Raw genomic sequence first — 8,225 nt, 5'->3', positions numbered from 1 at the left:
CAATGGGGGGAGAGACTACAGATTCTTTTCATGCCTAATTACCCATGAGCACATGGCACAATGGCTTATTTAACTCCGCCTTGGCTCAGAACAGAGGCAGGTTCCCGTTCCAGTTGGAAAGAATTCCAGCCCTGGCCATGGCGGGGCGGGTGGAAAAAGAACCAGGAGTTACACGATTGCAGAGACCTCTTCCTAATTATTTTGCATTTGGCCATCTTCCCTCAGAAGCCAATTATTCCAAGTCAGGAGGATCGCTCTACCTCAAATATAGCTGCGGGCTGAACCTTGGTCACTGGTATTAGGAACCATTGTTTCCCCGTGCATAGCTGGGCAACAGAACACAGCTCTGGGTCCATGTTCAGAACTGACTCGGCCAGTCAGAGGGTTGGATAGCTTGTGAACTCCTTAGGGAGTAGAGAGTGACTTTCCTGACTTCCTACTCACTCCTCAGGAATAGAATTTAGGCTCTCCCCCGCCCTCCAGTGTTTTGCAGACTCTCGAGGGGAGCCCGGGCAGAAGAAACAGAATGTCAATAGAGGCAAAGAGAGGACTTTTGTCACATCAGGGGGCTGGGCCACCTCTTCTGCACAGAGAACTCAAAAAAACAAAAAGAAAAAAAAAAAAAGCCAAGGTGCTTTGTGCTCATCAGAGAATCAGAGATGGCAGTAGAGAAAACAAGACTACATCCTTAGAGGAACCAGAAGTGTGTATGATTTTCACGGACTTATGCCTTAGGCTCTTTGCTGTGTCCTCTATCAGCAAAGCCAAACAAATAGGCACAAAATGCAAGGGCAACGTCCTGTGCTCTTATTGATTACTAAGGCAGCACCCAAGTCAACCCAGATAACCTTGCTTTAACCAAATGATTGGATCTCTGCTCTAGTCTGACCTGTACCACTTTCCTCTCCAGGTGATTTACTGGTCATCCTCTGAGCCAAATAACCTTGGGCAAAAAAGGTCAAAGGCTTTCCATCTCTTTTTCCTGGCTCAGCAAAATCCAGCGTGTCTCACTGTCCTCTATAAATATTTCTTCCTTATCATTGAGTGCACTGGATATAAGATGTCAGAGTCCATCTTTCCAAGGTGTCCAGAGCATACTCTGCGATTAAGGAAAGAAGAATGTATTTGTTAAGGAGTCAATGCCATCTTGGAGAAGCTCTATAGGTCTGTCCACCATGGGAAGTGCAGCCATGAAGTTGAAGTGTGTATACATATACATATACATATACATATACATATACATATACATATACATGTTGTGTGTATGTATAGTATATGCATACGTATATGACGTTATATGTGCGTGTGTATATGCAAGAGCATGCACATATACTTTTTTGAGTGACTTCCAGGTAAATCAGCCTTGGCTGTAAGGCAGGACTTTTGCAGATTTCATCCCCATGAAGCCATAGAACACAGGAAGTCCAAAAGGAAGCAGCTCCCCAAAAGAAGATGGCAGGCACCCTGGAGACCCAGTTCATTTGCCCCTTCTGTAGCACGAGAAGTCTCGTGATGTGAAAATAGACCATGTTCCAAACATCAGAGCATTCTCCTGTACCAAGTGCCTAGAGAATTTCAGATGCCCATCACATATCTCTCACAGCCACTGGGTGTGTGTAGTGATTGGGTAGATGCCTATGAGGCAACGGACAAGTAGCAATGTCAAGGGCATGCTCCCTCAGCAGCCTCCACCTGGGTACCAATCCAGATATTCCATAGCTCCAGTGTAGGTCCAAGGCTGTGACAGCCTTCCTGTGTATGGAGTGTATGAAAAAGAGTAGGCAAGGGTGTGGCTACAGACGTGACTGTAGGGGTGGCCCTGACTGCTTGTAGGTAGGATGGAGGGGGTTTCTGGGTCTCACCATGAAGCCCTGGGTGGCCTCTAACCTCAGAATCATGTGCCTCAAATGTCTCTGAAGGCCTTTGAGTTGCTCTCTTCTTCAGCTTCCACCCCTGCACCCAAGCTTTAGGTTTCTGGCTCATCTGGTGACAGTTTTCTGACATCTCAGGCAAGGAATAGCTGTGGGAACTCTAGTTTCCTCAGCCACCTCACTAGCACCTTGCTCCTAGGGAACTGGACTTTCCATCCTCCTTTGCAGCCTCCTTGTGTGTGTGGCCTTGGAGTCAAGGCTACTGACTCTCCAGGGCACTTGGATGAGCTTTGCTATAGAGCCATGTTTTCTCTTCATTTGCTTTTTTAGAGAAGATAGGGCTAGTTTTGGGATAGCCGTCATTCATGAGCCTGTCAATAAAGCAGCCAGTGTGGAAAAGTTGTGTTTGTGTGTGTGTGTGTGTGTGTTTGTGTGTGTGTGTGTGTGTGTGTGTAAATGTGCATACGAACATCTTAATGCTCTCTGGAGTCACAAACATGTCCAGAGTGAATTGACATGATGCTGAAAGTCCAGGCTCCAGTTCTCACTGTTTGGCCCCTTCGGCCTGGTTCAGTGGTATTGGTGATGGATGGAAATGTGGTAGAGTTGCCCCCATTTGAAACTCACCAGGAGACCTAGCACAGCCTTTGGTTATGGGGAAAAAACATGCCATATACAGCACAAAACGATTCTCCATTCTACCAAAGCTTGTGGGCTAATGGATGAGGATGGAGTGTTGAGTGACTACGTAAGCAGGGATATGCATCAGGAAATGGGGATGCTGTAGCCCATTGCTCCATTGCTTCACAAGATTGGATGGTCAGCAGAGCAGTTTCTATGTAATACCAAACATACATCAGCCTGGGGACCTCCAAGTAACTGAGAGTGGTGAGTGAACACATTCCTTTACCGTTTTTCTCTTCATTCACACCTAGGAAACATTTTTAAAAAAAATAGTAGAAGCCTCTTTTGAAAAACTTGTAATATATAACACTTGCTCTAAGAAAAAAACAACAGGTGACATGTTACAGACTCACTCAGAAGTTGAACTAGAGAACACTGGGAATGGAAAATTCTCCCAGAGATCGTAACTTTAAGCAATGCACCGGGCTCTTGGGTTCATCTAGAGAAGTTTGACACACATTGATATAATAGATGATAGGGCAATGATAGATGATAGATAGATAGATAGATAGATAGATAGATAGATAGAGATAATAAAGTCAAAATGAGAGATAACTAATAAGACAGATAAGTGGTTTACAATAGGTATATACATAGATACACAAAGACAAACAGACAGATACATGGGCACACAGCATATCCCTCCTAATAAGTGGCAAATTGCCTACCCAAAAGGAACAACACTGGAATATTTACATATACTAGCTTTCCATAGCTGCCTTAAGAAAAAAGAAACTTTTATGTTAAAGGAACATACATGTCTTTCCTCGTGGCTCTGGAGATCAGGAGTTTAACATTAGAACCACTGGGTTGAAGGCAAAGAATAGAGAATTGGCCTCTCTAGCCTCTACTGCTCACATTCATTGGCCCCAAGGACCATCTTCCAATGGTCATCTCCTTAGGAGATGTTGAGCCTCCATTGCTTATTTGTCATTTTTATTGTCATCTTTATTTTTGGGGAAAATCATACTTGGGTACTGTATTTATATAATTTCCAACCACATTCCCCCCCCCAACCCTTCCTGTGCCCCCCACTTGTTCTTAAATTCATTACTTCCTTTTCTTTACAATTGTTACAATAATGCCTCTATATACTTTATATACTTATAAATATAACCTGTTGAGCCCATTTAGTGTTGCTTGTACATATATGTGTTTAGGGATGACCAGTTAGAACTGGAACACCAATCAGGAGGCTCATCCTTAGAAGACTAAGCTAGAGGACAAGGACATCTTCTGTAAGATGATGTCTTGCAGACTTGACATGGAATCTTGTACCAGTGAAATCTCAACAATACAGTCACAGAAATAAGACTAGCACAATGACCTCACCAGCTGACAGGCCAGTGTGAATGGGAGAGATCGCATGAAGCCCACCATCACCTCTCTTTTAATGGTACCTGTGATTTTATTTAGAGCCTACCAGGTGATCCAGTGTGCTCTTCCTTGAAAAGAACCTTAGCACATTCATAAAACCACTTTCCCCAAATGAGATAGCATTTGTAGGATCCAGACACTACAATTTGATATCTTCCAGACCACCATAATTTTGGATGGGAGGATGTTAGGATGGGCTTTGTGAATGGACATAAGCAAATACACACTTGAGTGCACATACATACACACACCCACCATATATATGTTGTGTGTATATCTACATATACATAGTGTATGTGCATATATATACACACACATCTGTGGTATGTGTATGCGTGTGTGTGTGTATATTCACAACTCGTGTCACAGCGCAACAAAAGTATTTCATCCTCAGAAAAGATGCCAGATCTCCTGATCTTCAGGAGACATCACAGCCTGCTGCAGAAGTCAGCAGTCTCTCTTCTTAGTTTAGTACCAGCACAGTCCCCAGGAGCTGAGAGGCTTTGGTAGTAAAGATAGAGGACTTTGTGGTCACAACAATATGGAGCCCTCTCACCAAGGCCTAGGATAAAGCCTGGGCTGCAATCATCACAGGTGAGTTCTAATCAATCAACTGAGGACCTTCTGTTCCTCTGGGAAAACACTTCTCATCTATCATAGATGAATTAAGGTTTTGTTCTGTTTTTAATGTCCAAGTGTTATGGGAAATAATTTATATAATAAATGAAATCAAGTACTAAAAAAACATCATCATGTATGTGACATTACAGAAATATTAGCTTCCTAAATGGGGTTTCTAAACATGGCTTCTCTGCTTTCCAGAAAAGCAGTGCACAGACCAGCATGTGTGGACCACATCAGAACAGCAACACTCCAGAAAACTACCCAATGTTGGTAGCATAACCCATCAGAATCCTTCCAACCTGCAAGAGGCAGCGACTCTTCCTAGCCAAGGTTTTATCCATTTATAAAATGAGTTTCCTCTCCTGCTCCTACCCATGTGGTAATGACTACACCACTGTCCTAAAGCTCAAGCTATTGACATGGGTTGACACTCCAGGACGAGGGATGTGATTTGCAGTTAATCTAAGGTACACCCATGCACATGAGTCCATGAAGTCCTCTGGTATTACCATGTATTCTATCTACCATGAGTGTGCAGAAAACAAGAAGACGTCATGGCCAACATCACCTAAAGCAGAGCTGTGTGAATCCTAGAAGCAAGGAGAACAATGAGACAGAACTCTCTGGATCATTCCCCATGACCTATGTGATCCCAGGGATCTCCTTTCAGACTGTGGGCTGGCCCTCCCTACAGATCCTGGTGCAGTGCATTGAATCCCAGCAGAACTGTTTCTCCAGGATCCAGGACTTTCACCTAGCAGTACTTCGGGCCAAACCGAGATGGAGGCAAAAATCATAAGAGCTGCCTCCACATTGTCATGGACACCCTCAGAGAAGCAGCAGCAAAGGAAGAGATGGATGCAGCCTGGCCGGAGAAGCAGGTACACAAGCTTCAGATCTTCACCTCTCTCCCTTCTTCTCCAAACTCAATCCTCCAGTCTCATCCCCAGCTCTATAGCAGACCACCTTCTCTGGCCTTCCCTCCTCTCTGTCTCCATCTCTGGTGGATCAGGCAGATCTTCTCCTCTAACCTTCCTCCCCACTCATCCGCTTATCCCAGCCCCCAACTCCAGCTGGCACTGTCTGGGAACCCACCAGCCAGGTCTGCCAGAGAAGCGAGTAGGCCACTGACACAGGTAGGTGAGCATCAGATCTTCCCTCTGCCTTCTATCCTCCAAATCGAACCCTCCAGTCTCATCCTCAGCTCTATAGTAGACTGCCTACTGGGGCCTCTCCCCACTCTCTTTGCCTCCATTCTTAGGGGACTAAGCACATGACAGAACATGCTGCTCCCCCCCCCACCCCCATCCTGTGGTCCCCTTAACTTTCTAGCTCTCAATACCTAAAAACACATTTTTCCCTGAACCCCCAGTGGCCATACCCTGAAGAATTCCCCCACCAGGCAGCCCACAGCCACCACACCCTTTTAAGAACCAGAAAAGGCAATGTAAACCAAGGAACAAAGCACTCACCCAACAAAAGCAAGACCTGATATCAGCACCTAGAATTACGATCATCCCAGATGTAGATGCCCAAACATTAGTGTAAAGACACAACCAATAACAACCAGGACAAAATGTCTTCACTACAGCCTAGCAACCCTAACACAGGAAGCCCTGAGAATTAAAACATAGCTGAAACACAAGAAAGGGGTTGTAAAGTACCCCTTATGAATATGATAGAGGTTCCTAAGGAGAAAACCAAAAATCTCTTAAAGAAATGTATGAAAACACAAACAGTGAAAAGAAATAAGTAAAACAGTTCAAGACCTGAAAGTAGAAATAGAAGCAATAAAGAAAACCCAAATTGAGAGAAATCTGGAAAAAAAAAAAAAAAAAAAAAAAACTTATAAACTTGAATGGAAACCTCAGAGGTTCTCAACAAAATACAAGAGACAGGACAGAAATGCTAAGGCATTGAAGACACAATAGAAGAAGTGGATAATTTGGTCAAAGAAAATGTTAAACCTAAAATTAACTAATCAATGTTAAAGACCAGGAAATCTCGAGCATTATGAAGACCAACTCCTAGCATAAATGTCATCAGGCTTCACAAAGCAACTGATGGAAACTGAAGGGAGACCCACAGCCAAACATTAAGTGGAACTAGGGGAATCTCATGGAAGAGTGGCAGAGAGGAAGGATTGAATGAGCCAGAGGAGTCGAGGACACCACAAGAAAACCTACAGAGTAACCTGGGCACATAGATGGTCATAAAGACTGGATTGCCAAGCAGAAAGCATGAATGGGACGGATATATGTAACAGTTGTACATCTGGCTCTTCATGTGGGATGCCTAAAGCAGGTGCAGAGGCTGGCTCTGACTACATTGCCTGCCTTTGGATCCATTTCTTCTAACAAGGCTGACATATCTAGCCTCAACAGAATCCAACGCACCTAATCTTGTTGCAACTTGATATGCCAAGGCTGGTGGATATCCATTGGAGGCCTCCCCTTTTCTGAGGAGGTGTGGATGGGGGAGGCAAGGTGAGAGGGAGAGACTGGAAGAAGAGTAAGGAGGCGAAGCTGCAATGGGGATGTAAAATAAATAAATAACTTAATCAATAGATGATGATGATGATGATAGAGAGAAAAGCCAGGTTAAAGTCATAGAAAATATTTTCAACAAAATCATAGAAGAAATTTTCCTTGAAATAAAGAAATGCCTAAGGTACAAGAAGCAAACAGAACACCAAACAGACTAAATCTAAAAAGAAATCTCCTTTAGCACGTAACAATAAAAATAATAAACATAAAGAAGAAAGAATGTTAAAAGCTTCAAGAGAGGGAAAAGAATAACATAGTAAGGCGGACCTATTAGAATAACACTTGGCCTCTCAATGGAGACTCTAAAAGCCAGATGTTTCTGGACAGGTGTTCTACAGACTCTAAGAAACCACAAATGCCAGCCCAGACTATGTATAGCAAAACATTCAATCACAATAGATGGAGAAATGGTAAAAACCAAATGTAAGCAATACTTGTCTACAAATCTAGCTATACAGAAGGCACTAGAAGAGAAAGTTCAACCTAAATAGAATAACCACACGCAGTAAAACACAAGAAATAGTCCCAACCAGCACATCTAAAAGGGAAACACACACACACACACACACACACACACACACACACACACACACACACACATCACCACCACCACCACCACCACAACAGCAACAACAGTAAGAACAACAAAATAACAGCAATCAACAAACATTGCTCATTGATATCTCTCAGTATTGGTGCTTTCAATTCCTCCAATAAAAAGACACAGACCAACAGAACAAATGAGAAAACTGGATCCATCCTTCTGCTGCATCCAAGAAACACACCTTAACGTCAAAGATAGACATCACCTCAGGGTGAAAGGATGGAAAAATATATTGTAAGCATATGAACCTAAGAAGCAAGCTACTGTAGTAATTCTCATATCTGACAAAATAGAATTCAAACCAAAACTAATCATAAAAGATAGGGAAAGATACTATATAGTAATTAAAGGGAAAATCCACTAAAAGGATATTGTGATTCTTAACATCTATGCAGCATACACAAGGGCACCCAAGTTCACAAGAGAAACATTACTACAGCTTAAATCACATATTTCCCTCATACACTGATAGTGGGAGACTTCAATACCCTACTCTTGCCGGTAGACAGGTCATTGGAT

Source organism: Acomys russatus, chromosome 14 (assembly GCF_903995435.1).
Source record: "Acomys russatus chromosome 14, mAcoRus1.1, whole genome shotgun sequence".
Taxonomy (NCBI): domain Eukaryota; kingdom Metazoa; phylum Chordata; class Mammalia; order Rodentia; family Muridae; genus Acomys; species Acomys russatus.
This window is presented reverse-complemented; position numbering follows the sequence as displayed.